This window comes from Stenella coeruleoalba (genome assembly GCF_951394435.1).
Source record: "Stenella coeruleoalba genome assembly, chromosome: 6".
In the NCBI taxonomy this organism is placed as follows: domain Eukaryota; kingdom Metazoa; phylum Chordata; class Mammalia; order Artiodactyla; family Delphinidae; genus Stenella; species Stenella coeruleoalba.
The window spans coordinates 52,247,418-52,271,082 of record NC_137151.1 but is presented as its reverse complement, the minus strand read 5'-3'; the positions used below and the strand labels follow the sequence as shown (position 1 = coordinate 52,271,082).

At 37.4% G+C, this 23,665-nt stretch overlaps 1 long non-coding RNA gene across 3 annotated transcripts in view; it reads left to right on the top strand.

The window, feature by feature from the left end:
* The first annotated feature begins 18,907 nt into the window (after positions 1 to 18,907).
* The window catches only part of LOC307188254, a 120,962-nt gene continuing 116,204 nt past the window's right edge, over positions 18,908 to 23,665 (top strand). For all 3 annotated transcript variants that reach the window (XR_013828870.1, XR_013828871.1, XR_013828872.1), the window contains exon 1: positions 18,908 to 19,519. This is a non-coding gene — a long non-coding RNA (uncharacterized lncRNA). The remainder of the gene's footprint in view (positions 19,520 to 23,665) is intronic.

The following is a 23,665-nucleotide window of genomic DNA, read 5'->3' as shown; positions in this document are numbered from 1 at the left end:
AAGGCCAATGGTCAGCCAGTGTATTATGGAGGCCAATCAAGGAAGACATATCTTATATCCTGTATCTTTGCAGGAAAATACTTGTAAGAGCTTGCCTAAGTCCCAACCTTTTTGGATCTCAGTTCTCTCATCTACAGAACAAATAAAATTTGTTCTAGATTATGGCCAAGCATTGAAGTCTTTAATTTTATGTCTGTAAATTTACCCATCATGCATAACTTCATAATAGTACTCTCTTCTGTATCTTCTTTACCTTTATCTATCTTTATCTTCTTTTATCTATTCGTGTTTCTTTATTATTTACTAACCATCCCCTCAGCTGATTTTTAAGCTTTCTCTCCTCTTTCACTATTTTCCCTTCTATTCACTTTTCTCACTCAAGAGATTTCAACTTAATTGTCAGCATTTAATCAACAATCTCTAATTTTCTTCTTTTACTGGGAAGTCTGACCTATCTACAACCACTCATCCTGGCTCAGCAGATCATTTGCCACTTGTGGCCGAGTGAGTGGTCCTCATGAAACATTCCATTTTTCCCCTCGTATTTTCCAGCCTCTTTGCAGTTAGGTAAGGACATGTAAGTAGTTCTGGCTAATGGGCTGAAGAATAAGTGATATGTCACTTCTGAGAAAAGCATAGAAGAGCTCAACCTTCCAACTGTCTCTTCCACTAGAAGAATGCACGTGTCAAATGGTGACATCTCCATTGGCCTGGGTCCCCTACTGATGCTATAGGGCAAATCTCCCTAGTGGCCTAAGCCAGACATATAGTGAGAGCAAAAACAAACCTTTGTGTGTTAAGCCACTGAGATTCTACTGTTTGAACCTAAAGAATACAGTCTTCAATTTTAGTCAAATGACTTTCAGTAAGGGACCATTTCTTTAATTGATTTTATGGTTCTCTCCACAGTATACTGTATAGACTTCTACACAAATGTTGTCAATAAATACTTTTGACTACATGCCTTTTATTGTTTTGTGTACTTTTTCATAAGCATAATTGGTCCCAGAAAATGTAATGCGATAAAAATAAAATCAATGATAATGATCTAAAATTCTTCCTCCTAAAATTTAAAGTGTTGCATTTCAGAGATTTAAAAGATCAATTAAAAAGTTTTGTAAAGAAGAGAGTTACATGGTATATCTGTCAGGAATTATTCAGAGAAGCAGAACTCCTAGAAGTTATGTGATAAAGGATTTATTGTAAAAAATCAGACTTTACACAATTAGGGGAAACACTGGGCAAGGAAAGGTTTGAACGTGAGAGTAGGAGGATCAGAGGAGATGCCTACCAGTCAATCAATGTGAGAAGCCAGCAAGTGCAGCCACTGGGGTAGAACTCTGAAGGGTGAGCTGGTGGAGAAGTCTAAGGGAAACTGCTGCCTCTCTGGCCTTCAGCCCACAGGCTGGTGATGAGCTCTGGACCACTGTTGGTCAATAAGATCAGCAGTTGGGTGGAAGCTGGACATGGAGTGGGGGAGAGCAAGGAGAAGCTGGAACCTCTTACCACCCATGGGTCTGTGTTGTCACGGCACCTAATACTCCAGACTTTCAGAGAGGAGGGAGTGCTACTTCACTTCCACTTTCCAAATGTCACACATATTTCCCTGTTGGCCACCGTAATCCAGAACCATACAAAGAAGGGGATTTGAAGGGTGGGCCTGCCAAATCAAGGGAAGTTAAGTGAGAGTCATCAGACTGAGGGCGAAGAGTGGTGAGTTAAAGATGGCCACAAATTATTCCTTCACCATCTATGGGTGGAAACTATCTTCCTTGGCAGGGCGCTAATGCAGAGGTGTAGGAATGCTTTAGCTTATAACTTTGGCTTGAGGATTCCTTATCAGCTGAGTGAAAACATTATGAGAACTGTGCTACAGTTCTACAACTGTGCTAAAATTCCTTTTACCCAGTCCTCCTTCCTTTGTTGTCCTTCACAGGGGCAAACCCTCCATGGCTTCCTTTCTGTTTACTTCATAGGTGTTTCTCCCAAGAAATGTCTTGTGCATCTAATCCCGTCTTGGTATCTGCTTCTTGGAAGACCCGAATCAATATAACCAGTTTGTTATAGAGAAATAAATCACTGAAACAGTTGACCATTCTTCCATATTTGTCTCAGACAGACTTCATGTCATGTAATTAGATGCAATAAAGATATTTTTACAAATGCTCAGTTTTGAATGGTTATTCCTTTATGAACTTTTTATATAAATCACAAATTAGAGAAACATATCCTTTGTTCAAGCTGGGTGTCCTTTTTTTTTTTAATAGTATGAAGTGTGTTTTGAAAAAAAATACCACATTCTCATAAAAATATAAAGTCTTCAGATTTCACCTGCTTACAATGAACAATCAACAAATCATTTCTGAGTGCCAGCTGTCTGAGAGGTAAAATAGCCCTGAAGAAAACAAATTGATAGGACGATTGTATCTTCAAGAAGTGTGTATTTTACAATGGAGAAAATGAATATACAACTCTTTACAAATATAACCAATGATATAGCATGATATTAATTCTACTGTCTTCACCTGTTCATTATGGGAACAGACTGACCAGGTGTTAAGCCTGGGAAAGTCTGCATTTGGCTGGGGTTTGTAGAAAGAGTGGCATATAAAGGAAGATAAAAAACCAGCAAAGAAGGCAAAATAAAAACAAAAAATAACTAATTACAGACTCAGTAAGTATAGAATTGTTCATGGAAAGGAAATAGGATATTTAATGTAAGCCAGGCCTTTTCACACTGACAGCCTAATTTGATCTTCAGAAAATATCGGCAAAGTAGAGAATATCCACTACAGGGAACTTAATGGTGGGAAAGCTTGAGAAGCTGGAACATCAGGAATCTGTACATGGTACAGCAAGGATTTCGTATCACTTCTCGTTTGTGTAAATATGGTCATTTGTTGGAATTCAGAGAATGAGAAAGGAAATTTGAAGCTGCAAAAGCTAGGAAGAAAGAAAACGGAGAAAGGAATTACATTTAGCAAGTAGGTCATTTGAAACCTTAAGAATTGCAAATTCGTAGAGTGAGAAATCCCATTTCAATGAGTATGTAACCAAGAAACCACAATAAAGCTTTTTAAAAAAATCAGACTTTAAAATTTATAGATTTTTTTCTTTATTTTCCTTCTAATTCTTAGCTGATGGGAAGTGAAAAAATTCTTTAACTCTGGGCTACTTTTTTTTTTTTTTTTTTTGCGGTACGCGGGCCTCTCACTGTTGTGGCCTCTCCCGTTGCGGAGCACAGGCTCCGGACGCACAGGCTCAGCGGCCATGGCTCACGGGCCTAGCCGCTCCGCGGCATTTGGGATCTTCCCAGACCGAGGCACGAACCCATGTCCCGGGCATCAGCAGGTGGACTCTCAACCACTGCGCCACCAGGGAAACCCTGGGCCACTTTCAAAAGAGAAAGGACTATTAAACCAGGCAAATGAGCTCAGTGAGGTATTATACTTTAATAATATTGGCATCATTTACTGAATGGTGTTATGTGTCAGACAATGCTTTCAAGATACTATCTCATTTAGTCCTTCCCAGAGGATGTGGAATAAGCACTATTTTAGTCCCACTGTGTAGTCAAGGACTCTGAGCCACAAAGTGAAACTACTCAAATTCACATAGCCTACAAGCAGTGGAGCCAAGCTTCAAACCCAGGAAAAAGTCTGGTGTCCATATCCTTTATAACGTAACTAATGATTTAAAACTGTATTTGCTTATTTTTTGAAAATGTTTTATAATCACATCGTTCAATTTCTAAATGTTAGTAATCAATGTTAACAGTTTCGGATGTGTCCTAAAAGAAAAATTATAAGCATTAATAAGCAAAAACGTATATATGTGCATACATAATTGTTTCTTTTAAAACACAAACTATCACGTAATATATGTTCCTCTACAACTTGCTTTTTTTAAAAAAGTTATTAATTTTCAATATCAGCTTAGGAAAAAAACTTGTTTTTTATTATGGCTACCTAGTCTTCTTTTACATGGATGTATCATAATTTGTTAACCAGTCCACTGTTATTAGGCATTTAGATTGTTCCCAGTCATTGCTATTACAACCATTGCTATAATTAACAACCTTGTACTTCATCTTGCATTTCTCCCAAGCCCCTCAGTCTTATTGTTTTACCATGCTGCCTCTCTGAGGGACCCACATCATCCTTATTGGCAATTACAACTCTGAGATTTCTTTCTTTCTTTCTTTTTTTTTTAAGTAAGAGCATTTTGAGATATGCCAGTCTCTCACTGTTGTATTTCCTATTAGGCAAGGAGGTTAAACATAAATGCTCAGTTCAGAGCATTTGTTAAACCAATAGAATGAATGCGGACGATCTTTAAAAAAGAAATAAAGGGTGAACAGAGTTTTACGAAACTCAAGGGTGACAATCAAGAACAGCCATAAAGAGATCTTTTTAAAATAATGAATCTCCTGATGTTTCAGGAAAAACATCAGTGCTATTCTTTGAAACTGACCTCCCATAAATGTATATACCAGCTAATATACTGCATGTATATTGCCAGCGAATTCTCTCACCAAACATTTGCATGATGCCTAGACATATTTTAAAGAGCTCTGGAAGCTAGACTAATTAGGCCTATAGGTTATTTTTTTCTCACGCATATTAATAACTTATTTGGAGAGTCAATTCACAAAACTGAACAGCTATCTTCAGTACATTTACTTTATTTTGAGCTCTTTGGACAATACTTGTTATATAAACCAACAGTAATGTTATGAATGATAGTATTCTTATTAATGACAAGGACTTTAGAAAATTTAATGTTTCTAGTTTGAAGATATTTATTAATTGTATCTATTCTGCTCTGAACGTTTGTTCCTCTTGGCTCCTTCTTTCTGATTATGCCAATTCCATTCCAGTGCAATCTTATCACACACCATTAAGAGGAATAAGCTTTATTGAAGCTCTTTAAGGGAAGGTCAGTAGAGTGAAACTCTTGTATATTAAAGTCAGAAGCTTAGAGGATATTCAACAAATGCTATTGCTATGATGATAAAATGACATTTGCCCAAGAACTGACAGAGGAGACTTTAGCCTTAGATTTCTCATCACCTGTTAATTCCTGATGATCAGAGGTAGAGCAGTATCCGATTCTTCACTCAAAATATCAGTAAGAAAAGGTTCATGGTTATATGTCTGGAAAATTGGACCTCAATACGGTGAAGGTGGTTAAGGTCAGTCAAAGAAGAGGGAAATGGGGACTTCCCTGGTGGTCTAGCGGTTAAGAATCTGCCTTCCAATGCAGGGGACATGTGTTCGATCCCTGGTTGGGGAACTAAGATCCCACGTGCCGTGTGGCAACTAAGCCCGCGTGCCACAACTACTGAGCCTGCATGCCACAACTAGAGAGCCTGTGTGCCGCAACTACAGAGTCCATGTGCTCTGGAGCTCGTGCGCCACAATGAAAGATCCTGAGTGCCGCAACTAAGACCAGATGCAGCCAAAAATAAATAAATAAATATAAAAGAAAAAGAAGAGGGAAATGTATGAAAAAGGCAAAAGTTATCAAACAGCCTCAGTGTTAAGGTTAGCACTCTCTGGAACTAGAAAGTAGGTTGGAAGCGAAGCTGGGTGAGTGACTAGTGTCAACAGGACTAGAGAGTCCAACAGGAGTCAATCACAGGTTGCTGAGGAGGCCAGTGTGCCCAGAACTGTAGTCCATAGAACACTGATTGGTATCAGAATGATCTGAGATGTTTGTGAAGGCAACCAAATCAGAATATTTGAGTATGGGGCTGAGAATCATCATTTTTCCACAAATTCTCCAGGTATTGAAAGTTGGAAGCCCACAGTAGGAAACTATTATAGCATGAGACCGATACTTTTCAGGAAATTTTCATGCTGAGCAGCTAACTCATGGGTTCACAAATATTTCCCACCTAGAAATGGGCCAGGCTGCTGTTCGCTACCAGCACCTGTATCCATAGTCCCTCAACAACCCCTTCACAGGCCAAGCTGCAGCAGCATTTCCAGCTCATTAATTTTAGTTACTAAGATCCTTTAGCATAGCAGGCAAATTATAACACTAGAATTTACTTGTAATTGGAAATATGTACTCAGTTTAATTTGAGCATTTTGGGGGAAACTGGAGCAAAAGGAGATAGTTCATCCTAGTCAGAAACATATTTTCAGCAGTGGTGATAAAATGCTTTAGCAAGAGAATAATTCACCGCCATCAGGATGGTCCAGATTACAGCTGGGTTTGCAAGAGTCACCTACTTTCCCTTGCAGACTTTTTCCAGTTCATTATAGAAAGCATAGAATAAAGAAAGTGCTATTTAATGAACCCCCAAGTTCATTAAATGATCATTCCTAGTAGTTAAATAGCCCTCAACAAATTGAGATTAATTTCCTATTTACATGTACATATAGCATATTCTCCAGTAGGCCTTTTTTTTTCTTTTATGCAGGTTTGTAAAATACAACCTGACACCTTGGATAGAGAAAAGAAAATCCTGGGAGTTAGGACTTAATTACTCTATAAAAATTATTAGTGTTATTATTTTATTTTAAATATTATAGAAAATACTGATTCTCCTCATAACATTTATCAACACTGGTTCATTATTCACTCATTTATTGAAAGAATATTTATTGCCTCCTTGAAAGGTATTGGGGACTATATGATGGGCAAGAAAAAATTGTTTTATCTGCCTTCGTAGAACTCTGGGTCCAAAGGAGGGAAGAGCTATTAATCAAATAACCAACCATGAGTCTAACTTTAACTATAATAAGTGCTTTGAAGGGAAGTCACGTAATGTCATGGGAATATCAAACAGGGGAAACAAATCACATTTTTAGGGTTACGGAAAAATCCATAGAGAATGACAGTTGATTTTGAATTGTGAACTAAGGGTAAATAATTATAAATTTGGGGCATAGGAGTGGACTTTATATTTGCAGGCCAGGAAGACAAGTTTAAGGAACAATAAATGTGGGTGGGGAGGGGGACAACTTATACAAGTTGAGGATAAAGAGTTATGTAGGGGCTAGGCAATGTAAAGTCTCATAGCCATATACAGCATTTAGGTGCTTTATTCAAATAACATCACTTAGAAGAAAAGTGTATTCGCATTCACAAATTTTTATGTAAACTCTTCACAAGCCTTTACTGAGCTTGGCTTAAAAATTCCTGATATAATCAATCATTAATTTCACTAATGCTTGGTTAGGTGAGGTTTAAATGTTATGTCAAGAAAAATTTCAATAGTATTATATATTCTAGTAGAGGATTGAACCAAAAAAGGATTGATAATAGTAATAGAATAATAGGTCAATTAAGTATTAGTTTTATTGATGCAATGTACCAAAGATTTTCATTATTCAATTAAGATATGTGTCCATATGCTAATAGTCCCAGAGAGGCATATTGTGGCAGTAGATGCATACATGATATTTGCATATGGCTCTACAGCTACAGCAACAATGCGAAAGTCAGAAAACAGAGCTATTCACATTTAATCAAAAATATACAGATGGTTGAGTCATTTATGTTTTAATTTTAAAAATATACTTATCTGGACTTCCATTTTTATTTCTTCCCCTTGTATTTCAGAATTTAGAACACACACACACAGAGGGAAAAACATAACCATGCTTTGGCATTACTCAAAGTATTTAATTAGTTAAAGGATAAACATTGTCATTTACTTTTTCAGCCCCATAGGCAAAGTTTGCATTATTTAAGGAAGAGAGAATGAATTGCTCAGCAATAAGTGGGTGATTCAGAGCTGTACAAATACACCTCCTGGAGTACTCAAACTCTTATCCTTCATCAGACTCAGGATTGAGAGTCAGAATTATATGGACCATTTCCCCATCTTGCCACTTTGCCATCTGTCCTAAAGTAATGATTATTTTTCTAGAGCAATTGCATTGTGGAATCTTCATTAAGGAACAAGCCACTACTTGGAACAATGAGGCTGGCATTGAGGCTGTTGGCCCAACGAAGTGCATTATTCACAAATCCCACATGCTCCACATATGTTGGTTCCATTTCAGAAAGAACTAGGAGACTATGAGACTTTGAGAGCTTAGAATTAAAGACTAGTAAATTAAGTAAATCAAGCCAAACATCAATTTTAGGTAAGGAGCACAAGTCAAGATCTTAAAATCTCTTTAATTGTGGGCAGCAACTGGAGAATTAGATACTTTCACTTTACTGATGTGTTCATTGACCACAGTTCTGTTTGAAGCTTCCCATTCGATTCTTACTCTTTTCCTTTGTACTCTGCTGTCAGCAATCACAGGTGTCTGTTGGAGTGGCTCACAATCACTGAAATAAGTGAGAGATTTTATGTGTTTGGAAATCTAATAATGTCACACTGTGCTACTTCTCCCTAAGAATTGATATAATTTTGAATGATATGTATACTAGGTAAATGTATGAGATCAGCATTCTCTTTATTCCTTTGTTCTGTAGTATGCAGTCAATACCTGCACTAGCGTATAGGCTTATTATGAAGGGCCTTGAAGAGAAAGGGATGCTCGAGCGATTGGGAGACAGTTGTGCTTATGTATCGTTATGCAATAATAGAGAGAAACAAAATAGATTTCATCAAGCTTATTGTTGTTTTATTTTCTGGTGTATTATTTACTTCTTTTGCTTACATTCTATTTGCTTCTGTTTGGCAGTGAGTAAAAGTAGGACATGTAACAAATAAAGGTTATTTCCTGTATTTAAAATTTTCTATGAATTATTTTTCTTTAAAGACAAAATATTTAATCATAAAATTTCATGCTTCTAATTGCTAACAGAAATATCTGTGATATATTTGGCCAACTCGAAAGTAGAGAACACCAGGTCAGTATGGAAGCAATGGTGAGTTGCCATATGTACGTTTGCACTACTTTATCATTTACAAATTCCTTTTTGTCTCTGCAAAAATGTAGTGTTCTTCTAAATCAAATATAATATTCTAATGGACAATATAAAGAATTAGGAAGAAAGCTTTCCATAATATATTTGTAGGGAAATGGAAATCTACTTCTTTCAATGAATAGTAATTAGTAACTTCAATTAACAAAAATAATCTACCAAATTATTATTTTATCAATAACAGTTGTCCTTCCCTGAAATGGAAACAAAAACTAACATGTCTAATAGCCATGCTTTTTCAAGCTTAAATTAAAAACACTGTCAAGAGTGGTCTAAGACGGCAGAGTAGGAAGACTCTGAGCTTACCTCCTACCATGGACACACTGAATCTATACCTACATATAGAGCAATTTCTCTTGAAGACTTGAGGGTTGATTGAACAGCTACTGCACGTGAAAGACCAAGAGAAATGGGTAAGGAAGATGGAGACACAGTATCCAGGGGAACTCCACCCCCAATGCAGTGAACTGCAATAGGGAGGGATATTGCTGAGGGTCCCAAGGGCAGAGTCTCCTGCTCTGGGACACAGCCAAAAAAAAAAAAAAAAAATCCAGAAGTTTAAAGGGCACCTAGACTCTCAGGGAAGGAAATCCATTTACTAACCTTAGAGCTCCTGCCAAACAGGCAGGGAACTGCTGGACCTGTCTCGGGAGTCAGGGGTGCTGGCAAGAGCCATTGTTTGAGTCCTGCAGGGACTCCTCCTGGACCATGCTTGTTCTGGCTCCAGCTGGCCTGCCAAAGCCCCAGGCACAAGCAATCTACACAGGCGACACTCCCACACAAGACAACTCTTTCAAGACCAGGAGAGACAGCTGATTTGCCTAATTCATAGCAACAAAAAATGAAAGTCAAACAAAATAAGGAGACAGAGGAATATGCTCCAGACGAAAGGAAAAAATTAATCCCCGGGGGGGGGGGGAATAAAACCCCCTAAAGAAACAGAGATAAGTAATCTACCTGATAAAGAGGTCAAAGAAATGGTCATAAGGATGCTCACCAACAGAATATTACTCAATCAGAAAAAAGGAACGAAATCTTGCCATTTGAGGCAACATAGATGGAGCTAAAGGGTATTATGCTAACTGAAATAAGTTAGAGAGAGAAAAGCATACACCATATGATTTCACTTATATGTGGTATCTAAAAGACACAACAAAGGAACAAAGAAAACAAAAGAGAAACAGATTCATAGATACAGAGACTGGTGGTTACCAGAGGAAAGGGGATGGAGGAATGGATGAATAGGTGAAGTGGATTAAGAGGTACAAACTTCCAGCTCTAAAATACGTAAATCAGGGGATGTAATGTACACGTAGGGAATGTAGTCAATAGTACTGTAACAGCTTTGTATGGTGATGGATGGTAACTGTTTTTATTGCATTGATCATTTCATAATATACCAATATATCAAATCACTATGCTGTACACCTGAAACTAATATTGTATGTTAATTATAACTCAGTTAAAATACATTGTCAAATGTAAGTGAAATAAAGTTTCACCCATTGAGATGGCTACTATAAAAATAGAAAATAAGTGTGGGAAAGGAAATTGGAACTCTTGAGCACTGGTAGCATGAATATAAAATGGTACATCTACTTTGGAAAATGGTATAGCAATCCATCAAAAAATTAAAAACAGAATTACCATATTATCCAGCAATTCTCCTTCTGGGCATATATTCAGAAGAATTGAAAGCAGGGACTAGACCTATATTCAAAGCAGCATTAGTCACAATAGCTGAAAGGTGAAAGCAACTTAAATGTCCATGAGCGGATGAATGGATAAACAAACTGTGGTCTATACATACAAAGAAATATTACTCAGCCTCCAAAAGGAAGGAAATTCTGACAAATGCTACAACGTGGATGAACCTTGAAGACATTATGCTAGGTGAAATAAACCAGTCACAAAAGGACAAATAATATATGATTCCATTTACATGCGGTACCTAAAGTAGTCAGACTCATAGAGACAGGAAATGAAATGGTGGTCACCAGGGACTGAAGGGAGGAGAATGGGGCGTTATTGTGTAGAGTTTCAGATTTGCAAGATAAACTGAGTTCCGGGGATGGATGGTGGCGATGGCTGCACAACAGTATATGTACTGAAAGGAACCGAGCTGAACACTTGAAAATGGTTAAAATGGTAAAATATTTTATGTGTATCTTACCACTTAATAAATAAAATAATAATTTTTAAAATGGTGAAATAAGATTTAAAATAGTTGTTCTTTCTTATAAAGTACCTGTATGACTCACATGTGATTGTTTTCTGGTTATATTAATATGTATTTACAGCTAAAGTAACATAATTGAAAATGTGGTCACCTTGCTTTTACTGGTTAAAAATTCCCTTGCACTCTCTCTGCTCCACCTGCCTGACTTTTTTCAGAGTTCAGCCAGCTACTGGAATAGCTATGGACATAACCAAGATAAGAGATCCAGCTTCCATGATGAGCAGTTTCCATGTAAAAGCCTGTGCTTGATCAGCTGAAGCAGCAGGCAGCCATATTCCTGAAAATGGAGAAATAGATGGCTATTAAAAATTAAAAATTAGAGAAACCAATCCATTTGCAAACATGGTAGTGAACGTGTTATATACATAAGGGAAAATTATCTGGAAACACAGAACAAAATGTTAATAGTAGCTATTAATTTTTGTTCTTTTTAATTATGTATATTTTCAATTTTGTCCATAACGAGCACTGCATAATGAAAAATTGAGAGAAGAAAAAAAAAGCAGCAGAAGAAGAAAGAAAAAGGAAAAGGTAGTTGTTTTTTACATTACAAATGCTAATATCCTGATAAATATGGATTGTTTGGGAATCATATCTCAGGCATTTTATTACCTTATTTCCAACTGAGAGAGTCCTTTTTACAAAAACACTGTCCTTCATCAGAGTTAACAATGAACTTTATTTAGTACTATCTGCAGATTTAATTAACATATGTTTACTTTCGTTTTCGGGTGATTAATGTCAGAGATGGTTATTGTGGGGTCTCACACAATTTCTTTAGCATCCCACTTGATAGCTCCCCTTTATTCATTAAAAATGATCATTACCTCTAACATTTTCTTTATCCCTCAGCTAGCTTTTAATTCATTGTTCTGTTTCTTTTTTTCTTTTTTTGGCCGCACTGTACGGCACAGGCATAGCTCTGTTTCAAACGAATATTGACAGGCCTTCTCTGAAAGACAATGAGATTATTTAACATCTTTGTAATTACTGTGCAATACCCCCTTAATCAGAAGCATGAAACACAGGCAAAACCCAGAAAATGGACATTGCTCTTCTTTTACTTTCCTTGGAATGTCACAACAACCGGAGTAGAACTGCCCTTGACTGGGGCTTGATGCTGAATATTCCAGAGAGTCACAGTATCTACTAAACTGGGTTTTCGAGGGTAACAGTACATGATGGATCTAAACTTGGTTTTGAAAAACTGGATTGAAGCTGCCTGTAGACATAAGACTTTTGAGAAATAAAACACTATTAAACAACTTGAATAGTGCTATTAATTACTTATATTGTTTAGTTTTCATTAGTGTAGGCAATTAGGTTTTTCCAGCATGGAAATAAATCAATCAACAATTCTATTAAATTCAGTATTTTTGAACCAAAGAATTTTTTTTAAAGAATAATTTCATATTCCAAACCCTTTTAAAAGAAACAAAATTGTACAATTGTCTTTAAGACCAAATGCCACCAGAATGATATTTATCTTTTTAATTCCCAGTATTTATATAATACTCACATGTTCAGGGCTCTCTCTGTGCTGAACTGTCAAGGATGGGAATTCATCTCCAACACCCTTCTAGTTTCTAATAGTGCTCCCCTCTCCTTTAGATAATCCCATTTACAGACTGTGCAGACTCTGATGTCATTTGCCACAAAGACCCCAGCTAGCCTCTCTACCCAGACACATCTCTGTGTTCTAGATCTTTGCCTCTTTTTTCATATTGCAATGTAAACATGCAGTTTTTGTGTGTCTCATTCTCTTAAGACCAGGTTTTAGTGAATACTAGCTAATCTGATGAACTCTAATGCTAATTCATTCATGAGACTCCATGGTAAAATGTCCTCCATCTTTGGTAAACCTAATTTAGCCTTCCTGGGTCCAATTAATCAAGCTAAAGAAATACTTAAGTGTGGGATTTCAGACACTATTTTCAGACTTTAGTCTTTATAGTTAGCTGGTTGTCAGTGTCCCTTAATGCTTTGATACTCAGTGACTCTCAGGTCCTTCCTAGACCTGGTGAATAATAATCTGAATTTTAAGAAGATTTTTATGGATTTATGTGAACTAAAATTTCATAAGCATACTTTAAGCCCCATCATACTAATATGTATATCTTATTACTGTATATAAACAATAAGATCCAATATTTTGAGTGTTTCTATGTGTAGTCACTGTGATAACTACTTTGCATGTGTTATTTAATTATTACAATAACTCTACGACGTAGGTACTACTATTACTACAATTTTACAGATTGGGTGCAGAGCCTGAGAGGCTTCATAGCTTGTCTCAATCCACAGAGCTGTTACGTGGAAGAGTTGGGAATTGAACTCAAACCTGTTGGATGTCTGACCATGAGAACTCAGCCATCTTCTATAAATGCAGAAGGGCTTATGCCATTTTGCTTGCTTGGTAAAACATGGAAGTGCTAAGGATAGTACCCTGGTGGGTCATTATACCTAATACTGGTGGTGGTTGCATTGTCAGGTGGCAATTGCCAGGAACGGCATTTAACCACCCAAAGTGGGTGACCACCACCCAAAGTCTCAAAGTCTCATAAATCTAAGAAGGAATGATAAGCACCCATGAGCTTCCCTGATATACAATAGTGTATAGTATTTTATAAAGACTTTTTCTCCAGGGTCAATTCAGCACCATTGTTAACTGTGCAAAGTAGGTATCTGGAGAGCTGATATTGCCCTGTTTCCACTTTCTACATTACCATCTAGGGGGATTCAACAGCAAAGGTTCAGGTCTTAGAAATTACCAGGTAAAGTGGTAAGTAATCCTACTTGCCTTTTCAAAGAAGCAGTACTGGAAAAATACCTGAATGACTGGGGTATGTAGGAATGGCAATTTTCAGACAAAGAATAACAGGTAAAGCATATAGAAGTAGCACTATAAATTGGATAATAGCCAGAGAGGGATTCCAAAATTAGTTTCTTTTTTTTTTAAAAAAAAAATTTATTTATTTACTTATGGCTGTGTTGGGTCTTCGTTTCTGTGCGAGGGCTTTGTCTAGCTGTGCCGAGCGGGGGCCACTCTTCATCGTGGTGCTCGGGCCTCTCACTGTCGCGGCCTCTCTTGTTGCGGAGCACAAGCTCCAGACGCGCAGCCTCAGTAGTTGTGGCTCACGGGCCTAGTTGCTCCACGGCATATGGGATCTTCCCAGAACAGGGGTTGAACCCATGTCCCCTGCATTGGCAGGTAGATTCTCAACCACTGTGCCACTCGGGAAGCCCCTAGTTTATTCTTAATACGGAAGTTTCTCTTTTGATATAAAACCTATAAAATAGGCTCATTTAAATAATAAAGAAGTATTTAAAACAGAAAATGAACCTCTCCCACCTTGTTCTTACAATTTCACTTTGCAGAAACAACCATTGTTAAACTAGATGGTTAGTCTTCAGGGGACTACCTCTCTCCATATCTTAACTCCTTACCTCCTTATACCTTTAATTTTCTCAATTTGAGATTACATACTGTGTTTTGTAGCATGCACTTTTATTTACAATAAATTGTGAACATATCTTAGTGTCAGTATATGTAGATTTATGCCATTATTTTAATGGCTGCAGGTAATCCATTGTATGGATGATCCATTTTATAAAAAATCAAATTTCTATGGGTAAATATTTTGTGTCATTTTATTGTGCAATTACTGTGCTTCAAAATCCTGATTCTATAGCATTGCATACTTATGTGTTAGTGTGAATATCTTTAAGGATAGCTTACTTGATATATATTTAGGTATACATTTAAGGATACTTGATATACATTGCCAAATTGTTCTTTTTTAGAAAGTGGCATCAGTTGAGACTTCTATTAGCTGTGTATGAGCCTTCATATTGGCTACAATCAGACTTTTAAAAGATTTTACCAAAGTGACAGCCGAAAAGTTATATCTTATTGGTATTTTAATTTTTATTTATTTGACTGTTAGCAAAATGGAATGTTTTCATATCATTATTGACCATTATATTTCAATTTATGTAGTTTCAAATGTAATTATTTTGCCTATTTTACATTTGAATGTTCGTATTGTTATCTGTAGGATTTATTATATATCATGATGTTAATTATTTTCCCTAAAATAAGTTATACATGTTGACCTAGCTTGTAATTTAATCAGTTTTATTAAATGTTTAAGTATTATGTAAGTATCTTTTATACAAACACTTTAAATTTTAGAAAATAAAATCTGTAAATATTTTACTTATACTGTCTTAAAACCCAATTTGCCGTATTCTACAATCCATTTTCATTTCTGGAAAGTATCATACATGTGTTTATCAACCAAAAATCAGAACTTAATACATTAAAGCCCAATGACTTCATGAAATTTTTGGTCATCCTGAGTGCAGCTGACAAAGTTTTTATTTAAGTCTGTCCATTCTTTACTGGTGTTTAGGTCACATTAATAATGATAACTTTCTAAATTATTTTTATTAGAAGTCATCTGGAATGGAAAGTCTCCTCATCATAATCTTATTAAGACCTCAGAGTATAAAGTAAATGAATAAATGCATTGTATTCACAGACTGCTAATCTGGAGTTCACACTTACTGTTCTGCTCTTTGAAATCCAGTAACTGTGATAGATCACTACTTAAAGAAGGTTATACTTTTAAACAAACTCTGACATTCAGTAAAATTCCATGTAGCTCTTCTGAGAAGAAAAAAGGATGTGTCAGGCAAATCAACTATGATAATTAGTGGAATGGCAGATACTGGAGTCCTGTTGTCTTGCCTAGTCATAAAGAGAACACAATCCAAGAACAAGCTAGATGCAAAGAATCTTGGAATCTTTGCATTCAGACACCTCAGTTGTTATCTACTCCCAAAGTCTTGTGCTAAAATTAATTAAATTACCTAAATTTAGACAATTCTATCAGAAATGTAGTTTCTAGAAGTAGCGATCAGAGATAAGAAAGTGTTCCAAGACGGTAGAAATCACAGTTTCTGGTGAGAGTATGATAATAAAAACTAAATTGTACATAGTTTTACAAACAGAATATCTCCCCTGTGGCACTGGAACACAGAAGAGACCCACAGTGTCCCTCTGAGGATAGGGAGGATGGCAGACAGTGGACAGTGGATATTGTATGGGTCATCTGTGCAGCAAGTCAGCTTAGAATAAAATAACAACAATCCCCTCCAGAAGCAGAACTTAAGATTTGCCAACTGTCTACTCCCTTGAAAAGACCATCAAAATAACATTTTGATCAAGCAAAGCAAAGTTTATTAAAGTTATTGCTGGGTGAACAACATCTTGACAGCCTTAATAGGATCTCAGAAGAGCAAGATCAGATAAAGATATTTATAAGGCTTTGGGTTTCCTCTCAGTAGTTTAATTAAATTTTTATTTGATAAATTATCTGTTTGCTTAGGTAAGACAATTATTTGCCTGGACAAACTGGTTCTTAGGAATTTTCTGAAGTTATTTGTAATTTTACAGCATTATTTTCCTGGGTAAGAATTTCCTGGAAAAAGTGCTTAAGTCAAGTTGACACAGGTGATCTCATGTCCAAATCCTGGCAATTAAAGTCTGAATGCAGCTGGTCTCAATTTTGACTTCTGAAGAGATTATCTGGGAACAAGTCCTTTCTGCCTTATATCTCCTTGATAATCCTAACATCACCGTCATCCTGATCTTTAAAACATTCTTGTTAATTGCTCTAGGATAATTTCAGTGATCTGCCAGCCCCTTAAAATACCTTGCATTATGCTTGAAGATGTCAACATTTCCAATTAGAAAGGCTTAAAAGACCAAGCGTTGGTAGAGTTAAGGCACTGGCTAAAACTCCTTAAAATGAATGGGTCATCAGCTTATAAATCAGCAAGTTTAAAAAGATTACCTAAATGCCTCATTGGTTTTGAACGGATGAAGAGATAAGAAGCGAGCAAAAGCACTTTAACATCTATAATAAAATGTAGAAGGGAAGAGGAGATTGGCAATCAAAGTAGAAGCAAAAGATGGAGATAGAACAAATGAAAACGAGAGGGTTAAGTATTTTGGTTTAGCTATTGCAGGCAATCCCAATTCTGCTTCATGGGGAATGTGAAGAATTACGTCCGTACATGAATAATCTAATTATTTTAAAATACACGTTTAATTATTGTTAACAACCTTCCAAAAATAAATTCTCAAGTTTCTAATTCTTTAAATTTTTTAGAAAGCATTTTAAATTATTGAGTGATTGAGTCAAATTTTACCTAACCGTTCATTGCCCAAGTCAATCAAAATAATATGTAAACTACTGACACATTTTTAGTATGAGGGAACTAAGCAGTTTTAGGGTATTTGATCCAATTCTGAATCCAGATATAAAATATTTACAACCATATGTAACACCCTTTGTATTTAATATCCTGCTTGGTTCTTAGTTTTGTTTTGTTTTATATATGAAGACATTAAAATACTCCCTGTATGGAGTCAGAGCTACTAGATGTTAATACCATGTAACTTTACTCGTCAAAAGTAAAATAAAACAAATATCCTGTTTGTGTGTAGTTTTTTTCAGCATATGTTTTATCCTCCTAGCATTACTCGTCTGAAAACAAGTGGCCTCCTAAGAATACAGAATGAGTTTCTCAGTAACTAAGCTGTAAACATTTCTTCTAGGACTAGTGAAGAAAGTAAACAAGTCAGTTTTCACATTAACAGATTTGAAGAATAGCAGACAAAATTTTAACTATTATATATAAAGTGATTTTAAGTATTGTTTTTACTATGTATAACTAAGGCAGGACAACTCTTACGTTTTGAAGTATTTACACATAAATATTTTAAAATGATTATTCTGTTTGTATATATACTAATGATTTTGAGATATTGGATATAAATAATTTTTCCAATCATAGGTACATTCCCTCACGTGGAAACTCTCTGGTCATAGCACATGAAAAGGATAGGAAAGATGAATAGTCTTACTTACAATAACGGTTATCGACTTTGACATCTGCTCCCATAATTTCATGGTTTTTGAAAAGCTATACTCAGAGTAAGCAAAATTATCATTATAATTTTAACTTTGAAGAGAAGAACTCCACAGCCTAGGCTTATTCTGAAAATTAAAGCAACGGATTTATCCTTTTTTTTTTTTTATTAAAGACGAGCACACCAGTCAAATTAGCAATTATATGAGTACATCTCTTCCCATAATCATTACTTTCCTTCCATTTTATATTCTTGATGAGAAAACCATCACATTCTCAATAGTCCTTACAAACTATTCTGGCTTACAAATGATCAGAGTATGCAAAGACATGCTTTCTTTTTCAAAAAATGCAAAAATAATAAAAAGACATATAGTTGTATTGTTTCATTACCAGGACCTAAAAATTATATCAACATACTTTCAACAGATCATTCCTTGCATTTTTTTTTCTTCTCTATTCTTTAATCAAACTTTAGTCTTTTTAATAGGAGGTTAAAAAGCCTTTTCCTGTTTGGAAATTTCTGTCTAAACTAAGAACAAGCTCTGTCAAAGAACCCACACTTTCCAAAACAATGAGAGAGACCAGCGCTCTTACCACCTCAAGACTACCGAAAGGAAGGCTGAGGAACATCAGGAGGAAGAATGCACAGGGAAACTTCTTCGCGAAGACCGTCAAAGGGTTGCCTTTTTCTCGCTCTACACCTGTTGAGAGAAAGCAGGTTTTTCACCTTCCTTAATCGAGTTGCTCGGCGCTCACGGGAACCCCTTGGAGGCCCTCGCCCCGCCCCTTCCGGCTCCTCCTTCCCGGCAGCTTTAAGGCTGCGGCTCCGAGGCAGCAAGATGGTGATGCTGCCGCCGGCCCTCCTGTGGCGCGGAATGCCTCCTGGGCCGGTTAGAGGGGTCTGAGCAGCCGGTGCAGTTGCCCTGCATTCCTGCAGGGATGTTTGAAGCCAAAGAAGCCTGTCTGTGCGGTGCTTCCCAGCACTCTGGCACCTGGCATCCGAGCTGTGGGACTCAAGCAGCTGGTGGAGAGCACGGAGACTTATTGCGATGGCTGCCGTAAAAATTTCTTAAAAAAAAAAAAAAAAGAACCTCTTGGAGAACTTGATACGTGTCCTTTGAAATTGGGTGGCCGCAACCACTGTGTATGTCTCATATGTAAACAACTTCTAAAAGTCAAAGTCTGGCTGGAGCTGCTCGTGTAAAAAGAAACACGAAGTCTGCAGTAGGAACGAGTCACTCATCTACCACGGGCGGCCAGAGGTGCTTGTATTTCAAGAGTCAGTCGTGGCCCCAGCAGAACTGAGCTAGAACTGAGTCCTCCTAAAAGGAACCCCACATGCAAGGCTTTAAGGGATGGTGGACGTCAACTCAGTAGAAGCCAGGAGCTGAGGGAGGAGTCGCCTATGAGGAGAAAGTCGACTGTGGGATGTCACAGGTGAGTGGATCTCCTACGAAGTCACAAAATCACTCCATGAAAAAAATAGCATTTGGGCATGTCAGAGAGAACGCTAAAGACAAATTTAGAGAGCACCATTCGAGTTAGAATTGGTCAACCCGTGCTTGCAATTGTGGAGTTACGAGACAGGGAACCAGCAGGTGGAAAAGATGATACAGAGCAACATTAACCTTTTACCGTCCTTCTTCGGCGAAATCCGGCCTCTGTACCCGAGTACCAAATTGATCTTGGAGACAGCGTTTTGGGTGAAGTAGAAAAGAACAGCTTTATCGCTTTCTCGGGTAAAGGGGACCACAGCAGGCTAATGCCCTCAAAACTGTGTGTCCCCGACTTGGAGGGGGTGTTGAGGAGTGTTATAGTAATGGTTCAAAGAGGGCATGATCAGCTGGGGGACATTCTTCTGATTGGTTGGGGGTGAGGTAAGTGGGAGTCAGCGTCATCAACCTTCTGGTTACAACTGGTCTGGGTCTACGTGCTTGTGGGCAGCATACAGTTAACTTCTCCCACCTGGTGGGTGGTTCAGTGTCTGCAAAACAGCTCAAAGATATCGTTATGAATATCCCTTGGGGAAAACCAGGACTCTGCCCCAAGCCTGCAATATTGCTTTTTAAATTTTTTTCCTGACTGCTCCTCCCTTGTTTCTACATCCCCTCCCTTCCCTGATTAGCAACTGTTTGAACCTGCCCTTTGGAATTTAGGGAAGGTCATGGAGGCTGAATAAAGCCTCTTTCCTGCTAACAAGAAAATGGGGGACACAGAAAGACTTTTGTGCCCAGGAACCCCACAGGGTCCTGCTCAGTTTCACTTCCTCTGCAGGCTTCCAAGCCCTCCAGGCCTGAGGTGTGAGAGAGGAGCAAGCTTTCAGTCAAATGAGAGAGTGAACATTTTACTTAGATTGAACTAATATTTTTATACTTGGAAAAATTAATTCCTGAGACTGTCTAAAAAATCTAAGGCATCTGAGAGATGACATGCAGAAAAGAGGAAAAGGATTTGACAAAAGTTATTTGAAAATAGTAATGGAAAAAAAAAAATCCATTTTCTAATGTGCCCATACTGCATTTCCTTACATTGATCCACTGGTAAATTGGTTTTGTGGTTTTCGCTATTTACGTTTATGTGGTATTTCACAGCTTCTAACATGCTTTTATGTAGTTATCAAATTTGATCATCACCAAAAACCTGCTGATGCCAAAATAGATATCATTACTGTCCTTTCTGAGATGAAGAAACTAGGTCTTAAAAAATGTCAGTTGTCTTTCCCAAAGCTGGATAACTAGTACCTGCAAAGGCAAGACTCTACATTAGCACTCTTCCCTCTGCTCTTTGCTCTCAAATGGAATCTACCGGGAAGGAGCATATTTGGGATTCACTTATTTATCTACTCATCACTGCTGACTCAAATATTTGAGTAGAAACTTAGGAGAGTTAACTTACTGCACATATAAAACTGGTGACGATCTTACTGATAATAGTAAATGTTTAATTTACATAGAATAAGCTGTACACATTAATGTATGCAATTTGCTATTTTGACATATGTATACGCAAGGAATCATCACGCGGGTGAAGGTAGTTAACATATCAATCAACCCCAAAAGTTTCCCAGTGACCCATCCCTCCCTTCTGCCCATCCTTACCTTCTCCCCAAGCAACCACTAATCTACTTTCAATCTGTATAAATTAATTTGCATTTTATATAAATGGAATCATATATATAATCTTTTTTGTTTCCTTATGCATGGCATACTTGGGATATTCATTCACAGTTTTGTATTTATCAATAGTGTGTATTGCTGAGTAATATTTCATTGCAGATTGCTTATTCTGTTGATGAGCATTTGGATTATATCTAGTTTAGGGTTTTTACAAATAAGGCTTCTATGAACATTTTTGCACAAGTCTTTGTATGAATATATAATTTTCTTTGATAAATACTTAGGAGTGGAATGGCTAGGTAATATGGTAGGTGTATTTTTTCCTAGAAACTTTCAAACTGTTTTCCAAAGTGGAAAAAATAAGATGCAGCTGGACAAGCAGCTGCTGAGTCCAGAGTGACAAGAGTGGGAGGTGGAGAGGGGGATCACTCCTAAGGCCAAGCACAATATTGAAGCTGCATTAACCTCTACTTGACACTTTGTTATCAATTTTAGATTTCAAATCATAGACTGTATTTCTTTAAAATTTTTTTTAAATAAGAGAAGAAAAAGCTGTGTAGGAAAACACAAATAATTACAATTTTTAAAGAAGGCTTATTGAAAACAAACCCACAACAAAAAAACAAAAAAAGGCAAATTTTCTCTTTTTGAAGTTATTTCTCTTAGGGCAAGTACAATGTCTCAGTTTCAGTGCTTATGAATTCTGGTTAGGTAAAAAAGAGTTTGCATTTTATCTTAAGCCTATTTTTTACGATCAAAAGAAAACGTGTTTTGAAAAGGAAAAAAGAGTTCTCCTTTTATAGGTTTCAGAGGGTTAAAGAGGACATGCCAGTAAAGTCAAACCTTGAATGAAAAAGCCAGGAGAATTTGGAGGGAGGGGGGAGGGGCTACATTACAAACACCTGTGGGGTAGAAGGCCCAGCTTTTCTCTCAGACCCAGGACAAATGCAATCCTGATTGTTAAACTATTTTTGGTTTCCAAATCTAACCAGAATAAGTCTGAGAGAGACCTAAATTAGAAACCTCTTTTATTAAGGAAAAAAAATGTTTAAAAATAACCACCTTAAGACCGAGGTAAGTTAAATAGCTGGGTTTGGAGCAGATGTGCATAATAACTAATTAGTAGCCCCTGGCAGGATTAAAAACAGCTTTGGGGGGAGGAGTTAAGTATAGATTGGTGCGTTTCAGTTGAGCCAGTTAGTGCTCTTCCAGTAAAAATGGCGTGCCAACAGAGTGCTGCGGGAACCAGGACTTTCTGGAAGTCTGCTCGGTAAGTCCAGCTCACGGCGAAGCCGTGTCCACTGAAGGAGAGAAATCACTGTCCAGCAAAAGTGAGTTGTAATTAATGAGAAGGCACTCTCACCAAAAGAGTACACAAAGTAAGAAACAGCGTTTTAGTCTGCTTCAAGGCAGAAATAAGCTGACAGGTTTGCTTAATCTGCTGTTTGCTAAAGACTTGTAACTGCCCCATATTTTCTGCTGCTCGGACCAGCCTTCCCATAATGACAAAAAAATAGCTGTAGGCTCCAGTGGAGTGGAAACAATGACCACACGTTTCTTTGCCTCAGAAGGAGATTGGTGCCATTGGTTTGTTGGATTTTCCATTGACTCTAAATAGGAATTTTTAGGTGAACAATTGGTCAAAAGTGAGTTTAAATTTTACTAATGAAAGAGGAAACCTGAGACTAAAAAAGAGAGAGATCCCTCACTATAATTAAAAAAGGATTCACTTTTGCGTGACCCTTTTGGTTTTGAGAATAAAATTTGTCGGGCTTCCCTGGTGGCGCAGTGGTTGAGAGTCCGCCTGCCGATGCAGGGGACACGGGTTTGTGCCCCGGTCCGGGAAGATCCCACATGCCGCAGAGCGGCTGGGCCCGTGAGCCATGGCCGCTGAGCCTGCGCGTCCGGAGCCTGTGCTCTGCAACGGGAGAGGCCGCAACAGTGAGAGGTCCGCGTACCGCAAAAAAAAAAAAATAAATAAAAAAATAAAATTTGTCAAAGCTACAACGGTTGAATAATTTAGGTTAAACAATAGGGCCTTGTGTGTAAGCGTTGTTATTGTTTTAATGGCAGAAATTAAACACCCATGGACACTTAGAAAATAAATAACCTTCCTTTTTGTGTCAACCAAGACATAACTTCAAAAGAGAGTTTCTGATGGCAGTACCAGAACGTTCTTCTACGCTTTCCTTTAAAATGGTAAATGACTTGATGAGCACCGTTTTTAGTGTAGAAAAGCGACACCTGCCGATAAGCTGTGAAGAAACCAGCACTAAACATGCGAGGTTATGCAGATGCAGAAGAACTAAACTGTATGAATTCCTAGCATTAAAAATTCAAACTAAGGTTTCTGAGTGGAGAGCCCGTGTTTGCTCTGTGAGACTCATCTAGGTCTTATTTTCTGGTGAGTAGAGGGCACTGGTGGTCTTCTGACGTCTAGGTCAGCACAAGATTAAATGCCAAGATT